This window comes from Gossypium hirsutum, chromosome A12 (assembly GCF_007990345.1).
Source record: "Gossypium hirsutum isolate 1008001.06 chromosome A12, Gossypium_hirsutum_v2.1, whole genome shotgun sequence".
Lineage (NCBI taxonomy): Eukaryota > Viridiplantae > Streptophyta > Magnoliopsida > Malvales > Malvaceae > Gossypium > Gossypium hirsutum.
Genome location: NC_053435.1, coordinates 79,834,211 through 79,855,447, shown reverse-complemented (window position 1 = coordinate 79,855,447; position 21,237 = coordinate 79,834,211). Strand labels below are relative to the sequence as shown.

Genomic DNA, 21,237 nt, shown 5'->3' with positions numbered 1-21,237 from the left:
TCGAAAATATACTTTTCTAATAACCTTAAAGTTCGGGTCGTTACATTTCTCCCCCCTTTAATAAATTTCGTCCTTGAAATTTTCATAAGAGAGGCGAGGGTACAAGTACAAAGATTTCGCTGTTTCTCTCGGTTCCCGTATTGTTTCCTCAATATTATGACATTACCGCTCAGGCTAGTATCTCAACCGGCTCTTTCTCATACGATAGATTGCGTCAAATCTCAATATCCTTTGTCGATATAACATGTAACAGATCTAATCTATATCATTTTCTAAGCTTCAAATCATGGAAAAATTATCATAAACTTTCTGTAACTTCAGAAGCAAAACCAAGCAATATTTTACCGATCCGACTTTTCTACAACTTCACATGGCCCAACAGAATAAGAACTCAATTTCTTTTTCAACCTGATCTTCAAAATTTTCTTTCAAACTGAATCTTTAAGAAATATCATATCACTAACAAAATACTCGATATCCTAACGTTTCAAGTCCACATATAATTCCTGTCTGTCAAAACTGCTTTCAATCTATCTCGAATCACTTCTACTTTTCTTCAATTTCACGAATTAAAAAATTCCGCATATTCTTTTTCTCACTGTATTTAATCAGATCTTATGCAGTTTTACATCATAATCATTCAAAACTTCATATATTGCTGAAAACTGTTATCACGTACCCAAAACTTTTTGTACTTATTCTATAATCAGAGTATAAACCACGTATCTCAATAAAAAAATAATAGAAACCACCATACCATGAAATCTGATAATCTCAGAAACCTATATTTCAGACAATTATTAAGAAATTTATTCATACCTAAATAGAATTTGCAGACTTTACCATACCTTCGACGATTATTCAAATACCGTCTTTCTTTTTCAAAGATCGAGATAATTCTAATTCAAACCCATAGAAATTATATCCCACTTCCATTCTGATATCCTTTCTAGCTGTAATAGTTCTGAAGATATCTGTATCTGATATAAACATTTATATACAATTTCAAAGTACTACTTTTCTTTCCCAGTCTTCAACACATCTTCCTCAAATCACTGTACATTTTATTTCTTCCAGAATGCATAGACATAGTATTGCTATAAATTTCATACAAATTCTTCTGTCTAAGCTCTGAATTCTTCAATACAGCTTCTATTTCTAAACAGCAAATAATCATCAAATTCAATCTGAAATTTTCAATCAAAATCATTTGTTCACTATACCCATTTAATCATTAATTCATTGTCACATTTCTGAACTTTGCAGACCTGCTGTAGAGAAGTAAGTTTAACCTTTATTTCAATTAGAATTGAGCGATCATCAGATAATGACAATAGAGTGTTCATAACTCCATTTGCTTTTTTTTTCCCTGGATGATATTCAATTATAAAATCATGATCCTCTAATACAAAGACAATAGTTATCACTTTCGAATCATGTATCAAATAATTCTTCTCATGTAGTTCTAACTTTCCAAAACATAAACCGTTAATTCATTTTCTTGCGTCAAACACTGCTATCCCTGTAAATCACAAGTTTCTTTACTGGATTTTAGGCTAAACCAGAACTAGTGCTTCAGTTTACTGAGTTTTCAACTGATTAAAACTTTACTGACATTTATCAGATCATTACAATGCCATATCTTTCTATGGTAACCATATATTTCAAAAATCTTTTTTTAACTTTCTGATAATAACCGACTAATCTAAAAAATTCTCTGATTTCAGATACATTTTTCAATATTATTTCAGGCACAAGATCTATAATAAATTTAGCTTCTTCAACCAACAGTAATTCGGGTAACTCTTCCGGAAACACATCAAAATTGCCATTGAATTAAAATTTGACTCAGATACTTTAATATCCAATTCATAAGCAAAGTAAATACCACAACCCTTTTCTAGCACATTTCTGTGTTGACATTTTCAATATCACAATAAACAATTAGTTCAATTTTCATCGTTCTAACCTTGCAGTATAATGCACTTTTGCTTACAATTCACCACCATATCATGTAGAATTAACCATTCCGTTCTTGAAATAACATCAAATAATAATAACATCAAATCAATCAGGAAACAGTACCCTAATATCATTATCAAACAGTTCTTGTAATTTTATCAATCAATAAATACTGATCCGAAAAATTTGATACTTCAACCAATAATTCGTCGAACTAAACAGAAAAATCTTTAATAAATGCTAAATTCATGCAATCATACGAATAAATAAAACCAATATCAATTTAAAATAATCATATCAGTGCCGATAAAAGAAGAAGGTACCTGTAATGACACCCGGTAGAGAAACATCTTCTTATATACAATTAACATATGCCCTGGCTGATATTCATTCTCCAGATTTTATAGTGAAATCCTCTATCACATTTCGACTACCACTCGCATTTCTAGGTTACAGAGTAATCTACCTCTAATAACTGTTGTATTCTGTCTTGAAATTTAAATAATATCTCTTTCAACTCTCTTCAATCAATCACTAAGATAATGATCAGAAGAATCATATCTAACTCATATTTCACTCTTTATTCTACATTCTTCGACTTTATGTTTTCATTTAAACCATCTTCAAACTACTTGTACATTATGGTTTCTATTGGAATATACCCTCTGATATACTTATTCAATCAAACAAATTCCCTTCATACTTAGTTACAATCATATGACCCTGTTTAAGCTTCAAAAATTTCTTTGCATTTCTAATCAGGAAATCTCTGACTAACATATATTTCTTTCAGAACTTATTTTAGAAAATTCCAAATAACCCTTTCATAGTTACAGCATAAATCAATATTTTCCACCTTTGGTAGATTGAATCTTTTAGTAGAAATATCATACCTTCCTATCATTTATTCGACGAACCAAGCAATTCATTTACAGCCTTGATAATATTCTCTTGCCAAATTTTAATTCTTTCAAGATCATTTTCAGCTGTAATTTTCAATTCTTCCACACTATATGTACAAAATATTAACAACAGATATGTTCAGCTGTAATTTTCAATTCTTCCACACTATATGTACAAAATATTAACAACAGATATGTTATCCATTCAGACAAACTCTGTACCTTGAAGCACTTCGGGAACCGATTGAGAAACAGGAGGGGCATATATCATAACAAATACAATTTCTTCTATTCACTGAAGAACATCAGTTATAATTCTAAATAATTATGTATCATTTTTTTTCTATTATTTCATCAATCATCATTCAGTAGTTAATTACCCATTGAGTTTATACCCAGTGTTGTTGATTCAGTTTTCATCTAATTCACGAGACTATTAGTCTCCAGTATACATTTCATAATCAATACCATCGATATTTTCGTCTAACATTTTCACTATAAAATAGTACCAAACAAAAATATCAGCATCCGATCCCGACTCAATTTCGACTCAATTATGGCATGTACCTCTAGACTCAATTCCGAGCTCGATTTATTCGAGAATCGACTAAACCTGAATAGCTCTGATACCAACAATTGTAACACCCCCTAACCCCAAACCACCCCAGAAGAGAGTTATGGAGCATTACCGGAGTTTACAGAATAATTACACACAATTTCATTTACATTCTTATGTTCATGTCAAAACTGTCTTCTTGAGTAACAGTCACTAAAATATTTATATCTAGAGCTACGAAACTCCAAATTAAGTTTCGTTAATTTTTATTAAAACTAGACTCATATACCTTTCTACCATAAAATTTTCAAAATTTTTGGTTTAGCCAATCAGTACAGTTTATTCCTCAAAGTTACCCCTGATCTGCTGTTTGACAGTTTCGACCTTTCTTTACTAAAATTTAATTATCTTATAGCACAGAACTTGGATGATGTTCCCGTTTATTTCTCTTGAAAATAGACTCATTAAATATTCTAAGCATATAAATTATAGCCTGTAATTATTTTTATACAATTTTTAATGATTTTCCCAATTCAGAATAGGGAATTCCAAAATCAATCTGACATTATCTCACAAAAATTCGAATTCATACCAAATTAGTCAAATCCTATTTTATACCATAGCCAAATCTAAATTTATTTATTTCATCATTACATTTACAATTTCAAAATGACATACACATAAGACATCCTAGGTACATGCCATTACCAATAATTAACACACTTTACCTTAATGAATTCGGGATCGGATTGGGATGTTGATTCAACGTTCTATCTTTACTAAACCTGCGCACGGAAACAAACTGTACGTTGAGTATGGTATATTCAGTGGTATTTCTATAATCCGAACACTTGATAATATAACAATTAAACTTAAAATCACAATGATAAATATAACCATTCATTTATTTATTTTATAGATAAGTTTCATTTACTTACCATAAAAATTCTATACAAGCCATATAACAAACACAACAACATATTTGCTCAATTCTTTTCATTTGCTTACTGTATAAATTCTTTCAATATATTCACAATTCACTTGTATTCACACTTTACTTCTTAACAATATACCATTTTAATTCATTCTAACATCAATCATCATCCATTTGAACTTCACTCATTTCATGAACCTTTTGGTTCATATTTTCAATCTCATATCTCAATTTCAATTCTCAATTCAATTTCTCATTTCATTCCAATAGTTCAATCAATCAAATTCAGTCGATTTATCTTTTCACTTATTTAGCCTTATTAACAAATCCAGACTTTGACGGATACACGGATTCCAACCCAAACACACCAGTACGGCACATTGTGCCTAAAACGGTACATAGTACCTGATCAGTATACGACACATAAAGTGCCTGATACGACACACGAGGTGCCTGATACGACACACGAGGCGCCTGAAATACGACACATAAAGTGCCTAAATGGTAAAGCCGGCAAATCCCGTACACTTTCAGATCCTATGGCATGCCAATTATATCTGACTTAGCCCGACTAGTTAATAGGGTATTTCATTCGCTTTCTCAATTTAATAATTCTTTCATCAATATCTCATTCAGATAATTACATATATTTACCCATTTTCACAATTCATACAATTTCATTCAATTCAACAATATATTTCAATTATTCACATTAATTCATAATTCAATACAATTCAATTCATTTTTCAATATCTAATATTCAAATATCACAATCTCATATATTCATATCAATTTCCTCATATTTCCAATCAATATATTTTTCAATATAACATTCATTCAATATTCAAATTTCTACATAAATCATATATATTATATAATTCAATCAATATAAATTCAATCAAAATAATTTCAATCAATATAAATTCAATAAAACAGATATTCATAAATCAATTCAATATAAATTTATCACACACTAAATCAATTCATTTCAATTATAAAGACACAATACAAATAATTCCCATCTTAATTATTTATCATAATATTTATCCAAAATTCAATTATCATAATTGCATAATATCTCATTCACACACACACACATATATATATATTTATAATATATAATTCAATTTAATTCAATCAATATAAATTCATCACATACCAAATTAATCCATTTCCATTATAAACACAATAATTCTCACTTCAACATTTATTAAATGCATTGAATAAAAAAAATATAACAATTAATAACTAGGTTCGGATTATAGAAATACAAACCGTATTTTCTCGAGCTAACTCCCTTTGTCTTTGCCATTTTTTTCCTTGCTTAGCCGAGGTTTCCCGAGACAACATTAGCTACGGGAATTCAAACAATTCATATTCGTTAATTCACTACTAATTTATATCTAATTAATACAATTTTTGTTCAATTTCTACTTTAATTTCAATTTAATCTTAACTAGATTCACTTACTTTTTCTATCTCAATTCATACTTCATTTCCATTCAAATTTTGTCCAAACTCATACTTAACTATTAAATTTCCAGCATATTTTCATAATTTCGAATTTATTTCCATTTAATCCCTAAAACTCAAAACTTATAGCTTAGTTTACGATTCAATCCTTTATTCAATTCCAATCAAAATTTCTATCAAATAAACCCCCAATTCCATCATTTTATTCAACATGAACCATACTTAGAAATCTAATGACTTTCAAAATTTCTACATAAAACAAGTAGTATTTATCTCTAGGATTCCAAAAACTCAAAAATCATAAGAAAAGAGGCTAAATTGACTTACCAAATTAACTTGGAACCTTTAAAACCTTATTTTTCCCTTTTTCTTTTCTTCCTTTCTCCCTTCTCTGTTTCGTCCCCTGCTATTTTGTTTCTTTCCTCTTTTTATTCTTTTGTTTCTTTTATATATATATAATGACAATAATAACTATAATAAAAATCTATTTAATAACAAATATTTATTTAACACTTGTACCAATCATTTTATACACTTGTTTTTCTTTTTTTTTATATATATACATATATATTTAATAATTTAATAATATACATAATTCAAGAAAAATCTTGATTTTTCTTCCATTCACCGCCTCATTTCATGGGTATGGCTTAATTGCCATTTTGATCCTTTTATTTTCTATTACTTTAAAACTAAACTTTCACATTATATTCAATTTAATCTTTTACGCAATTATCCTTAATTAAGCTAAATTTACTTAATTAAACTTTAATTAATCACTCACTTAACTTCATAAATATTTTTACTTTTTTTAATAAATATTTTCTAATCCATTTTTCAGAAACGGTGACCCGAAAATATACTTTTCTAATAACCTTAAAGTTCGGGTCGTTACATTTGATCCCAGTGCATTCGCACGCATTGCGCTTTGGTCCCTATTTTAATTTCAATAGTTTATTTTATTTATAAATTATCCCTTTTATTTTAATTTTATTTTAATTGAGTTTTCTATTTGTATAGCTCATTTTTTTTCTAAAAAAAGTTCACTTAATATTTTTTATTTTTTTATATACATGTTGAGTTACTTTAATAATTTTACTTTGTTTTTATGAAATCATTATTTTGAAGTTCTTTTTTTTTATATCATATTAGTTTAACATTTTGTATAATATTTCATTTAAATGTTTTTATATATATTTATACATATATAGTTCATGGTAAAATTAATTTGATCCTATATACATTATTAATTCCATGTTATTTTATACATATAATTTCTTCTAAATCTATATATATATGTGTGTGTGTTTTAAAATCTATTATGTATATAGTTCATTCCCTAAGAACATATTTTATTATATACTTTTGTTATCCTTTCATATTTTATGTATTATTTAAATTATCTTTTATTGTATGTATATTGTCAACCTTAAATAGATGTATCATTTTTTTAAATATTTTGCACATAATTTGATTCAAAATTTTTTTTATAACATCTATGTTGCAGGCCAATTTTGGCCCAAATACAACCCAATTACTCAAACCCTTTAAAACCCAATACAAAACAGCCCAAACTATTAACCCTAGCCCAGACCAATAATAAAAAATAGCAAAGAAAAAAAAGAACCGTGGCCACCCCATGATGTTTGCCACCCCACACCTCTGCAGCATCATTCCCAGGCATCACAGACTCCCACCAACTCCTCCATACCCTGCAATCAAACAAGACAAAAGCAATAAAAAATGGGTGTAAAAGGGTTATAAAAACCCAAATCAAAAACTGAAAGGGGGTTCCCCCTTTCTTTTCTTTTTCTAGACAACCTAAAATACAAAAGAACAAGAGAAGTATCTCAAGTTTATAATCAAAGTAGCAGTTTTAATTAGTACTCAAATACAAGCAAAATATCCAAACAACCAAGCATCGATATCAACACTAAGGTGATTTTTTTTTCTTCATTTCAGTTTCGGCCTTTTATTTTATATGTGTACATACTAAATAAAATAATAAAATAATAAAGTAAACAATAACAAAAAAAAGAAAGAAAAATTTTACCTTTTCGAATATCCGGCCACCGTGCACGGTGGCCGGCGCCGGCGAGACTCCGGTAACGGACCGGTGCTCCTTCCCCCCACTAGATTCTCCTTCCCTCTCTCCCGTTCCTCTCCCTCTTTTTCTTTTTTTCCTTTCCCCGGCTCAAAATGATTTTTTTTAAATTTTTTTTGACTTATATAGGGGACCAAAACGCACCGTTTTGGTCCCCCCGGGTTAATAATAAAACGACATCGTTTTGGGCCCCAGGTCGGGTCGACCCAACCCGCTCCGACAGGATCCGCGTGTTTTCTAAACGGAAGGGCTATTTGCACAATCGGCCCTTCCGCTTTTTAAACGTTTTACAATCAAGTTTTTATATTTTAATTTGGCCCCAGAATTTTTCATTTTTTTCAATTTAGTCCCCCCGTGCTACGCTACGTTTTGTATAAATGGGAATATGGCGCTCTTGGTCCCTCTGAGTCACTTGCGCGTTGCAGTTCGGCCCCGTGGCTTATTTTATTTCAATTTTCACCCCAAAGTTTATTTTGTGCTCGATTTAGTCCTTTTGTTAGTTTATTGTTTGTTTTCAAATTATTTTGTTATTATTTTTTATTATATATTATTATAAATTATAGTCTATATAGTCATTTTATTTATTTATTACACATATAGTATAGTATCTTTTATATATCTATATGAACTTAGTATACTTGGGTATTATATTATATATATTTTTATATGTTATATATATACTTTTAATATTGTATTTTATATATATCATATATTTTTAATGTTGTATTATTATATTTTAATATTATACTACATATATTTTCATATTACATTATATACATATATTTTTATATATATTATCATGTATATATTTTGATATTACTAGTTATATATTACTTATATATTTCCATGTATATATTTTATACTGTCCCATAAACACATTTATGTAGTGTAGTTAATATTTTTATGTTATTAGCATTTCTAATATGTATGGTATATGTTCATTATCATATATTATATATATCTATATACTTTCAATATTATTAGTTATTTCTTATATACTATTCCATGTACATATTTTCATATTATCTTATGTATATATATTCTTAAATACTCTTACATGTATATGTATATTTTTAATACCATACTATACATATATTATTGCATAATTAGTACACATGTTTTATTATACATATATATACACTTTTTATTTGTATTATTTCCGTATATCATATTATTCATTTTTATACTTATTATTTTCATTATTGTCATTTATATATTATTATTATTTGGTGTACATACATCTTTTATTATTATTATTAGTATATAAATATATTTTCTATGTTTATAGTATCCCTAATATATATTGTATGTGTTCATTTATATTATGTATACATGTATCTAGTATGTATATATTTTTATCTTTATTACTATTGTTGTTAATTTTTAGCATATGTTTTATGTGTGCATGTATATATATCTCTAGTATATGTATATAGGTGTATATCTATGTAGTATCGTAATAGGTTTCTATTATTATTCCCAATGTGTATATACTATGTAAATATTTTAGTACTATAATACATATATATATATATTCATGGTGTATTTGCATTACGCATACATAGCTTTTTAATATTATATCTTCATATACGTCATATATATATTTTTCAAGCTATATTACATTTTACATTTTATCTTATAAATACATGTATAGATATTATTTTTAACTATCTTATGCACATTATTTTTAACTTTACATTATGTATGTATCTCTCATATCATTAGTTGTATATATTTTCATGTTACCTTATGTATATATTATCTTATGTTATTAATACTAAGTGTATTTTGTATTTGTTCATGATTTGTCTTTATTTTTATATCATTATTATTGTTTTTCGAATGTTCTAGTATCCCATGTTAACATTTTTCATTAATAATGTTATTGTTTGCATCTTTGATTTATTTTCAATTCTTACTTCATAAATATTTTTATGTTTTAATTAATAATCGAGGCAACATATCGATTTAACATTAAGTCATAAATTTCATCGCTATGTTGGATGGAATTTGTCGGCTCGTGTTAAAACGGTATATCATTCTCAAAAAACCGACAAAAAATTAAAATTTCTCGTTTTTTAATCAGATCACGATTAGAACTTAAATTGAACTCGTATTTTTGCAAATCAAGACAACACATGTTTAAAAGATACCAATTTTGGGCGTCGCGAGGGTGCTAATACCTTCCTCACGCGTAACTGACTCCCGAACCCTAATTTGTCTGTGGAATTTGACGTGGACCTAAACTTATCCTTCATTTTGTTTTAAAAATAAAAGAATCTAATGGGTGTCCGATCACACCCTAAAAAAGATCGGTGGCGACTCCTGGTTTATTTTAAAATCAAATTTCAATTTCTAAGTTTCTTAATAAATCGCCACAATTAGCGATCAAGTAAATTTTTACGTCGCTACAACTGGCGACTCCACTGGGGACCATTTTTGAGAGTCGAGTTGAATTAAACGCGTGTTGTCAAAATTTTCAAAGTTCCTTGTTCAAAATTAATATTTAATCATGATCCTTAAGTTTTATTTTCGAAAAAATCATACATACATATCTTCTAATTTGTTTTATCTTTCGTTTTTCAGCTTTAAGTTTTATGGTTTTAGTTTTGTAGTTTTAAAATAAATGAAAGGTTTGCAAGTTTCTCCCCACGCACCGTGCACATGCATTTTTGTTGCATAACATGAGCTCATTACCCGGGCTCCGTCCCTGTTAAGTGAAAGTAAACGCTACGCCTTCGTAAGTTAACTCGTTCCTCCGCACAGGCTAGTGAATACTTTCGGGTTACATATGACTTATGCTTTCGTGAGTTAAGTCGTCCCTCCACATAGGCATAAGTAAATGTAATCCCTCGAATTGATCTCGTAAGCCTATGATGGGCCATGACTGAGGCTCTGCACTAATCTTAGTAGATGACAGTACAGATGATTCAAGTACCCATCTAGAACCAAAACTGCATATAGTGAACCATACGAGCCATCCAACTAGAGCCGTGCCAAATCTCCGTCCGTTTACTAGTCACCGAAATAAGTACACGGGAAAAACACATCTTACCTTCTGTTTCTTTTACATTTACGCTTTCTATGCAAGGGAATCGAGTCCATTGGACCAAGTAGCTTAATTTATTAGATTGTCCACAGTTTTTCTCTATTCATATGTGTGGTGCTAACCAAGTTTGTTTGTTTTTATTCTTATTTTACATCATGCATTATAGGCATCATATTAGGAAGGTGTTGACTAGAGATCGGTTGCCAAAAAACGGGTTTCTAATGGAAGAGTCAATTATACAAACAACCGAGAGGAATGCCGCGGTTCGAGACTGGTCTCTAAAGACTCAGAAAGAAAGAGGGGATAGCCTAGTGGAGGGATGTATTGCCAATTTGCCCGAGCACGTAACTGTGAATGTTCGTTAGAATAAACTTGAAGATTTGGTTCGGGTTTGGAATCAGTGGGACTTGGACACTAAGGGTATCTTCACTGAAAGATATGGGGACATAGCCAACTTGATTACTGTCAATGTAGACGAACAATTGATCCAAGCCGTGGTCAGATTTTGGGATCCAGCCTACCAATGTTTTACTTTCAATCAGGAAGACCTGACCCCGACTATAGAAGAGTACGCTGCTTTGCTTCGTGTCGAAAACGTACAACCCTATAAGATATATGTGAAAGAACCTAAGCCAATGACTTTCAAGAACAAGTTAGTGAGATTGACAGACATGACTGACGCGTGGGCCGAAAAACAGATAAAGAAAAAGAATGAAACCATTTGCATTCCATGGTCTTCCTTACGAGACTTGATTCTGAACCATCCCGACATGTTGAAAAGGGTAAATCTGTTCTCTCTGGCCATTTACGGTTTGATCATCTTCCCGAAGGTCCTTGGACACATAGAAGTTACGGTGGTAGATTTCTTCAAAAGATTAAAACAAGGAATCAACCCCGTCTCAACTATCCTGGCTGAAACTTTCAGATCACTAAGTAGCTGTAGGAAGAAAGAGGAAGGTCGTTTTATCGGATGCGCGTAGTTACTCAATGTATGGATTCTGAGCCACTTCTGGAAAGTAGAGCGCACATCGTTCCATATGTTTTCTAAAACATTCTCCCCGTTAGAAGCTTATCTCAAGAAAGAATGGCCAAGGGAGGTCACCAAACAACACTAGGTCTCAGTCTTTCAGAATCTTCGCGCCAAGGACGTAACTTGGAGAGCACCATGGATACGCCCGTCAGTTCTGCTATACAAGGTTGGAGAACAAGATTGGGTGCCACTACTCGGGTTATGGGGAGGAGTTGAATATGCCCGTTAATGGCCCAAAGGTAATTTTTTTCATGACAATTCGTACCCGCCACCGGAGGATTAGCACAATCAGAGTTTGCTTTTGCGGGTGAAGGATATATAAAGAGGGTCCGAGATACTGCAAAGTCTTGGAAGAGAATTCATCATATGGAATTAGCTCTATATGCTGATACCCTCACCCAAGATTACGACATATGGAGAAAGCAACGGGTGAACAGCCAGCAAACCTCGTAGACAAATTACACCGTCCAGAATCCTTTCTCGGTAGAAGTGCCATCCGAGCTAAAAACAGCAAGATAGGAATTTGAGCGCGAAAAGGTCAAAATGTTGCGGGACATTAGTATTCTTCAAGAAGAAAATTACCAGTTGAAGATCGACATCCAGATCGAAAGGTCTAAAACCGAGAAAGTACAAAAAGAAGTTGAAGTCGTAAGAAATGACTTAAGGGACCTTCATCTGGAAAATAAAAAGTTAAGAGTCACTATCAAGAATAGTGGGTTGGGTAAGTCGTCAATAGAATAGAGAGAAGAATTAAACAATGCTAAAGGCAGGATGGAATTTTGGAAAAAAGAGGGCAGAGAAGGAGAAGGAAAAGGCTGCGCGAGTTATGATAGAATTGAGAAAGAAAAGTGCTGAACACGAAGCTATGTCTACCAAATGGACAACCAGTCAATCTGAACGTCAAAGCTTAAGAGAAAGAGTACGCGATCTAGAAGATGCGTTGCGAGCTCGTCAGCAACAATTGGATACTCTCTTAAAAGCTTTGGAAGAAAAGAATGATCAATATGATAGAGACACTCACACTTATAAAACAGACCTCCAAGAAAGAGAAATGCAACTTGGCTTTTTGATCAACAAAATCCGTGAAGCGGCTGTGCACATGATACAACTATCAGATGAAGCAGAGGATTTCAGTTTCCAATTCCCGCCGAGCCAACAATCGAGCATATCAGAGTTCTTAGAGCGAGTAAAGAAATATAACGATATAGCTAGGAATTTTGTGTAATGGCCGAATCAAAAATGGCGAAATGTTTTGTAATGAACTCTTTTGATGAATGAAATACCTAATAGGGACTATCTCGAGATCAACACCAATTTCTCGCATTTCTTTCATGACTGACATTCATTCAACATTTATTCATTCATTCATTGCATATACATATCCCATAATCATTCGCTAAGGTTAGAATCATATAATTCACAGTTGCAACACTTCAAATCTGGAACCACGCCATTCGTATAAAATGCGTCGACGAGGCTGAGTTCAAGGAAAGAATCGAAAGGATGGAAAGAGTCCAGAAAGAATTACAAGAATAACTGGCTAAGTCACAGCAAGAAACGAGGGATTTGATAGTAAGATCTCGAGAGGAATCACTTGAACAAAAGGATCAAATGGCTAGAATGATGGAGATTATATCAGTTTTGGTCAAAGGAAAAGACCCATGCAGAACCCCAACAGTATGGAACCTCAATCAAGAATTAATCATGACCAGGATCCACTCTATCCCCCAGGATTCACTCCACCACATGCCCACGTAGCGCAAAGAGGGTATACTCAAGGGGAATCCACAGGCTTGGAACAACGACCTATGCCATTTGCTCATCTAGGGCAAGGAACATTTATGTCAAATCCCGGAGCAACCCCTGCCAATCCTGTAGTTCCAGATTTAGATGATCCAGTCGAAATAGCCAAGTTGAAAATAGATGACCACGAGGCTCAATAGAAGTATAGGAGTTTGGAAGAAAGACTCAAGGCAATAGAAGGCACTGAAGCCTTCTCGGTACTAGGTGCTAAAGAACTCAGTTTGGTACCTGACCTAATCCTGCCTCCGAAGTTCAAGGTGTCTGATTTCGAAAAGTACGATGGGACAAGATATCGAAAAGCACATCTTGTCATGTTTTGCGGAAAAATGATTGGTTACGTGAACGAAGATAAGCTACTTGTACATTGTTTTCAAGATAGTCTAGTAGGATCGGCTCTTCGGTGGTACAACCAGCTCAGTAAGGAAAGGATCCGATCTTGGAAAGACTTGGCGTCAGCATTCCGTGAGCAGTACAAGCATGTATCAGATATGGTGCCTGATCGAATGACTTTACAAATGATAGAGAAAAAACTGTCAGAAACTTTTAGACAGTATGCGCAGAGATAGAGGGACGTCTCAGCCCAAGTGGAACCCCCACTGATGAAAACGGAAATAATCGTCCTTTTTATCAACATCTTAAAGACGCCGTTTTATGACAAACTAGTGGTAAGCACCACGAAGGACTTCACGGATATTGTAATATCCGGTGAGCTTATAGAGAACATCGTCAAGAGTGGTAGAATGGAAGGTTAAGAAAGTTAAAGAAGGGTAGCGCCCATGAAGAAGAAAAAACTAGAAGCCCACATGGTGGGAATGGGAAGCCATTATACCCCTAATCCGTATCCAAACCAACCCTGACCTAGAAATTATCCACCTTCGAATTTCTATTATCCTCTTCAAACCCCTTACTACCAAACACCGCCTCTTTACTCTTCTTACCCTGTTTACGCCACAAGTAACCCGAGATCAACCGCCAAATTCCCACAAAATATAATACCCGCCCAAGGTCAACCCAAAAACGAGCAGAGGCCAACAAAACCCAATTCCGAGAGACTACAATTTACCCCTATTCCCGTGTTATATGGGGAACTGTACCCAAAACTTTTGGAGAAGCAATTGATATCCCCGCATTATATGGCACCCTTGAGGCCCACATACCCGAAATGGTACGACCCAAACGCTAGTTATGCATACCATGCGGGAAACCAGGGACATTCCACGAAAATTTGTCTAGCCTTTAAGAGGAGAGTTCAATGACTAATTGATGCGGGTATCCTACGATTCGATAGTGCCAGTAATGCAACTAGGAACCCGTTCCCTAACCATACTGAAGGGAATGTGAGCACAGTGAGGAAAGAAGATGAATGGCAAGTTAGAAGATATGTTTCAGAAATAAGGACGCCTCTGCAGAAAATCTGGGGGGCATTGGTTAAGAATGGATTGCTCTGTCGCCCCGATGATAATCTCAGAAAAGAATGTCAGGTTTTTTGTGATTTTCATGGAATTGTAAGGCACGACATTCAATCATGTGAGAAATTTAAAAGGTTACTGCAAGACCAGATAGATAATAAGGAGATTGAGATTATTAATGAAGGAGAGGCCAATGAGAAAGAAGTATGTGCCTCTGACAATCAATCGTCAGGTTGCCCGTATAGCGCCGATCGACCATTCGTAATTTATTACGATGCAAGGAAGGAACCGGTGAAACCAAAAATGATAATTGAAGTACCATCTCCTTTCCCTTACAAGGACAATAAAGCAGTACCATGGAAATATGACGTTAATATCGTCACACCTAAATATGAAAAACCCAAAGCCATGACTGGAAGCGTCGGGGAAGTAGGTCATTTCACTCGTAGTGGAAGATGTTATTCGAAGGAGATAAAGAAGAACAGTGACTTGGAACAGAAAGGAAAAGCACCGATGCACGTGACCGAATATGAGCATGAAACTGTGCCTGAACAAGAAGCTAAAAAGCCAGTGGACGAGGAGGAAGCACAGGAATTCTTAAAATTTATCAAGCACAGTGAGTACAACGTGGTAGAACAATTGAGTAAGCAGCCAGCGCAAATCTCGGTATTATCTCTGCTGTTGAATTCAGAACCACACCGGAACGCTCTGTTGAAAGTGTTAAATCAAGCTTATGTGGCAAACAATGTATCCGTTGAAAAACTGGATAGATGGATAAACAACCTGAATGCGAATAATTTCATTTCTTTTAGTGATGATGAAATACCGCCCAATGGTAGAGGCTCAGTGAAAGCATTGCATATCACAACCCGTTGTAAGGGCTATATAATACCGAACGTGCTCATCGATAATGGATCGGCACTCAATGTCATGCCTTTGGCCACACTTTCCAAGATTCCGATGGATTTGTCCTATCTAAGGCCCTGCCATTCTACAGTAAGGGCATTCGATGGAACAAGACGAGAAGTTATGGAAAAAATCGAGATCCCTCTAGAAGTGGGTCCCTACATATACGATGTTGAGTTTCAAGTCATGGACATTACACCATCATACAATTGTCTCTTGGGAAGACCTTGGTTTCATTCTGCTAGAGCAGCCCCATCATCCCTCCATCAAAAGGTGAAATTTATCATGGATGGTTGTTTGGTCACTGTCTAGGGAGAAGAAGACATTGTCGCATCTATCTCTGCTAATGCACTATACCTTGAAGTAAGCAAAGACGCAGTAGAATGTTCCTTCCGATCCCTTGAATTTGTCAATGCCACATTCATCGCTGAGGGTAACAAAATTCCCGAGCCAAAACTGTCGAGAAATACCAAGATGGGTATCAAGTTGACTATAGGAAGGGGAGCTTGAGCGAGAAAAGGTTTAGGGAGATATCTGCAAGGAATAGTTAGGGCTCTAAGGCCAGTACACCACAAGGCCTGATACGGTTTAGGTTTTTAGCCGGACATGCATCAAAGAAGAAGGCAGTGGAAGAAAGATCAAGAAAGAAGGATCGCGAGAACCTTAGGCCGAGAACTAGAATGGGAGCCTATAGAATTCCCTCTTTTGTCAAGAACATTTACGTCTGCGGGAATGATATACCCGGGGCAGGATAATACACAAGGCACAATGTTAATGATCGAAAAAGGTTTTTAGAATATCAGTATAAATGTCATTGATAAAGGAGCTAACGCAAGTGAAGACGTCTCAAGGATACGTCCTTGTCCCCTGGGTTTTAGGTTGAACAATTGGACTGCCGAGGATCTTCTTGTAGTTTATAAGTCTTCAGAGTAATGCTCAAACGTTAACATTCTGTTATGCCCCTAGATATAATAGAATTCGTTTGTAAGAGCCTGCATTCGCTCTTTATCATTCAAATGAATATCAATGAAGATGCATTTTGTCATAATCTTTCACATTATCACTAATTTCATAATCATTTTCTCATTTCATAGCCAATCCTTACATTTGCCTCATGCCATGCCATAACATTTCGTTTGTTGGTTTCAATACTTGGATGCCCCTCTATAGTTTCCTTTTCCATTCAACTTTCAGGTGCTCAGATGTCAACAGCATGAACAAACCCGTTACGAGTCCTGAAATCGATTTTGAGAAGGTTGTTTGTTTAGGAGAATTCGAAGCCGAAGAAAATGCTGAAGACTATGTCTCGTCTCCTGACTTGCTAAGAATGGTGGAACAAGAAGATAAACAGATTTTGCCTCATCAAGAATCTGTTGAAACAATAAATCTGGAAACTGAAGAAAGGAAGCAAGAAGTGAAAATTGGGACTTCTATTTCAGGGGGCACCAGGTATAATTTGATTGCTTTGCTCTGCGAGTACAAAGATGTATTCGCATGGTCATACCAGGACATGCCAAGGCTGGATGAATATGTAGTGGTCCATAAGCTCCTATTAAAGCCAGAATGTAAGCCCATTCAACAAAAGCTAAGACGGATGAGACCTGAGATGTTGTTGAAGATAAAAGAGGAAGTCAAGAAGCAATTTGATGCTGGCTTCCTGCAAGCCTCCAAATATCCAGAATGGGTGGCTAACATAGTCCCTGTACCAAAGAAAGACGGTAAAGTACGAATGTGCGTGGATTATTGTGACCTAAATCGAGCAAGTTTTGAAGATAATTTTCCCTTACCACACATTGATACATTGGTGGATAACACAACAAAACATTCATTGTTTTCTTTCATGGACGGATTCTCGGAGTATAATTAGATCAAGATGGCCCCTGAGGATATGGAGAAAACTACCTTCGTAATAATGTGGGGAACATTCTGCTACAAGGTGATGCCATTTGGGTTAAAGAATGCTGGGGCAACATATCAGAGGGCTATGGTGACGTTATTCCATGACATGATGCATAAAGAAATAGAGGTCTACGTCGACGATATGATTGCTAAATCCTGAGGGGAAGAAGAGCATGTAGTGAACCTGAAGAAATTGTTTGACAGACTGAGAAAGTTCCAGCTAAAACTCAATCCGGCCAAATGTACGTTTGGGGCTACCTCGGGAAAATTGTTGGGCTTCATTGTCAGTGAAAGAGGTATCGAGGTTGATCCAGATAAAATAAAAGCTATTAAAGAGTTACCACCTCCGCGCATGCAAAAGGAAGTCAGAGGATTTTTAAGGAGGTTAAACTACATCGCCCGATTCATTGTTCAACTTACCAACCAATGCGACCCAATCTTTCGGCTTCTTCGAAAACATAATCCGGGAGAATAGAATGAGGAATGTCAGGTGGCATTTGATAAGATAAAACAATATTTATCTAGTCATCCAGTGCTAGTACCGCCAACTCCGGGAAGACCATTGATATTGTATTTGACTGTGTTCGAAAATTCAATGGGTTGCGTACTGGGGCAACACGACGAGTCAGGAAAGAAAGAAAAGGCGATCTATTACCTCAGTAAAAATTCACTGAATATGAGGCAAAGTATTCATCCATTGAAAAATACTATTGCTCTCTGGTTTGGGTAGCTCGGAGACTCAGGCAATACATGTTGTATCATACGACATGGTTAATTTCAAAGCTAGATCCAATAAAGTACATGATGGAATCACCTGCACTCTCAGGAAGAATGGCACGGTGGCAGATCTTACTATCAGAGTACGACATCGTCTATGTGAGTCAAAAGTCAATAAAAGGAAGCGCAATAGCTGACTTCATAGCAACTCGAACAATGGATGAATATGAGCCATTGAGATTTGATTTCCCGAATGAAGATTTGATGTGCATTATAGAAAAAGAGGGCGAGTCATCAAAAAAAAAGTCATGGAAGATGAGCTTTGATGGTGCATCGAACGCATTGAGGCATGGGATTGGAGCAGTCCTAGTATCACCAGAAGGGAACCATTACCCACTCACTGCCAGGCTGAACTTCTTCTGTACTAATAACATAGCGAAATATGAGGCATGTATCATGGGACTTCGTACAGCTATTGAACGAAACGTCAAAACTTTAGAGGTATACGGAGACTCAGCCTTGGTGATTTACCAAATCCGTGGAGATTTGGAAGTGAGAGACTCGAAACTGGTTAAATACTGAGATCTAGTGGCAGAGTTGATTAAAGAATTCGAAGAAATAACTTTTAATTACCTCCCACGAGAAGAAAACCAATTGGCTGATGCCCTGGCCACTTTGGCTTCAATGTTCAAAGCAAACAGAGAAACAGAAATAATGTCTCTTCAAATGAGCATATATGAAGTCTCTGCACATTGTTTCAGCATTTGTTTCAGCATTGAAAAAGAGACAGATGGACGACCATGGTTCCATGATGTCTTAGAATATATCAAGAATCAAAAGTATCCCGAACAAGCAAACGAGAACGACAAAAGAACAATCAGAAGAATGGCAGCGGGATTCGTTCTTGATGGGGACATCCTGTACAAAAGAAGAAAAGATCAGGTGCTCTCGAGATGCGTAGATGCTGTTGAAGCCAGAAAAATACTTAAAGATGTCCACGAGGGAATTTGCGGGACACATACCAATGGTTTCACTATGGCCAGGAAGATTATGAGACTCTAATATTACTGGCTAACGAAAATGCCACAAATGTCAAATTTATGGTGATAAAATTCATGTAGCCCCTTTGCCCCTTCATGTCATGACTTCTCCGTGGCCTTTTTCTATGTGGGGCATGGATGTTATAGGGCCAATTTCCCCCAAAGCTTCTAATGGACACTGATTCATTTTTGTAGTTATTGATTACTTCACAAAATGGATAGAAGCCCCATCGTTTGCCAATGTGACGAAGACTGCGGTTTGCAGGTTTTTGAAAAAGGAAATCATTTATCGATATGGCTTGCCTGAAAGAATCATTTCAGATAACGCCTTGAATTTGAACAACAAGATGATGAAAGAAGTGTGTGAGTAATTCCAAATAAAGCATCATAACTCCTCGCCCTATCGCCCAAAGATGAATGGAGCTGTTGAAGCGGCCAACAAGAATATTAAGAAGATTATTGGGAAAATGACCGAGACATATAAAGACTGGCACGAGAAGCTACCATTTGCTTTGTATGCATATCGCACATCTGTACGGACATCTACGGGGGCAACTCCTTTCTCTCTGGTCTATGAAATGGAAGCTGTGCTACCTATCGAAGTTGAGATCCCCTCTCCACGAGTCTTAATGGAGTCGAAATTAGAGGAAGCAGAATGGGTTCGAGCTCGATATGACCAGTTAAACCTCTTCGAAGAAAAACGTCTAAAGGCAATTTGTCATGGACAGATGTACCAGAAGAGAATGATCGCGGCTCATGATAAGAAGGTACGGCCAAGAGAATTCCACGAAGGAGAACTCGTGCTGAGAAAGATTCTCCCAATACAAAGAGACCTGCGAGGAAAATGGGCACCGAATTGGGAAGGACCATACGTTGTAAAGAAGGCATTCTCGGGCGGAGCTTTGGTTCTCACCGAGATGGATGGGAAGGAGTTACCGAATCTAGTGAACTCAGATGCTGTAAAGAAATATTATGCTTGAAAAAGGAAACCAAGATGAAAACCCGAAAAGGGCATCTTAAAAAAAAAGAGAGAGAGAATAAAAAGGGATCAAGGTGAAAACCCGAAAAGGGCGTCTTGATTAAACACAAAAGATTAGGATGAAAACTCGAAAGGGCATTCTAATGAAACAAACCCGGGCTTAAAGAACAAGGTGTTTTGAACGGTGGGTCAAATAGTGAGACTACAGTATCTGAAGCATTTTTGAAAGCTCGAAATCTTCTACGCAAGAAGCCATGCTCGAAAATATTCTTGATTGAGGAACGTGGAAGAGTTCATGCATTGAATATCTAGAGCATTTGTATTCGTTGAATGCAATCCCTTTCCTCTTTATGACACTCTTTTACTATCATTGGTTAACTTTCTTTATTTGCTACATTTGAAATGAATAAATGTGAGGTATCCTTTTGTCCCTACCTGACCATTTTCATACATCTCATTATGTGGTTCAATTAC

The 21,237-nt window shown here is 34.8% G+C and overlaps 1 long non-coding RNA gene across 1 annotated transcript; it reads right to left on the bottom strand.

Annotated features, from left to right (window-relative positions):
• Nucleotides 1-4,102: 4,102 nt before the first annotated feature.
• LOC107929256 (uncharacterized) lies at nucleotides 4,103-6,204 on the bottom strand. Its single transcript, XR_001692771.1, has 3 exons — nucleotides 6,155-6,204; nucleotides 5,630-5,707; nucleotides 4,103-4,205 (listed from the first exon to the last, which is right to left on the bottom strand). It is a non-coding gene; the product is annotated as an uncharacterized lncRNA (long non-coding RNA).
• Nucleotides 6,205-21,237: the final 15,033 nt, after the last annotated feature.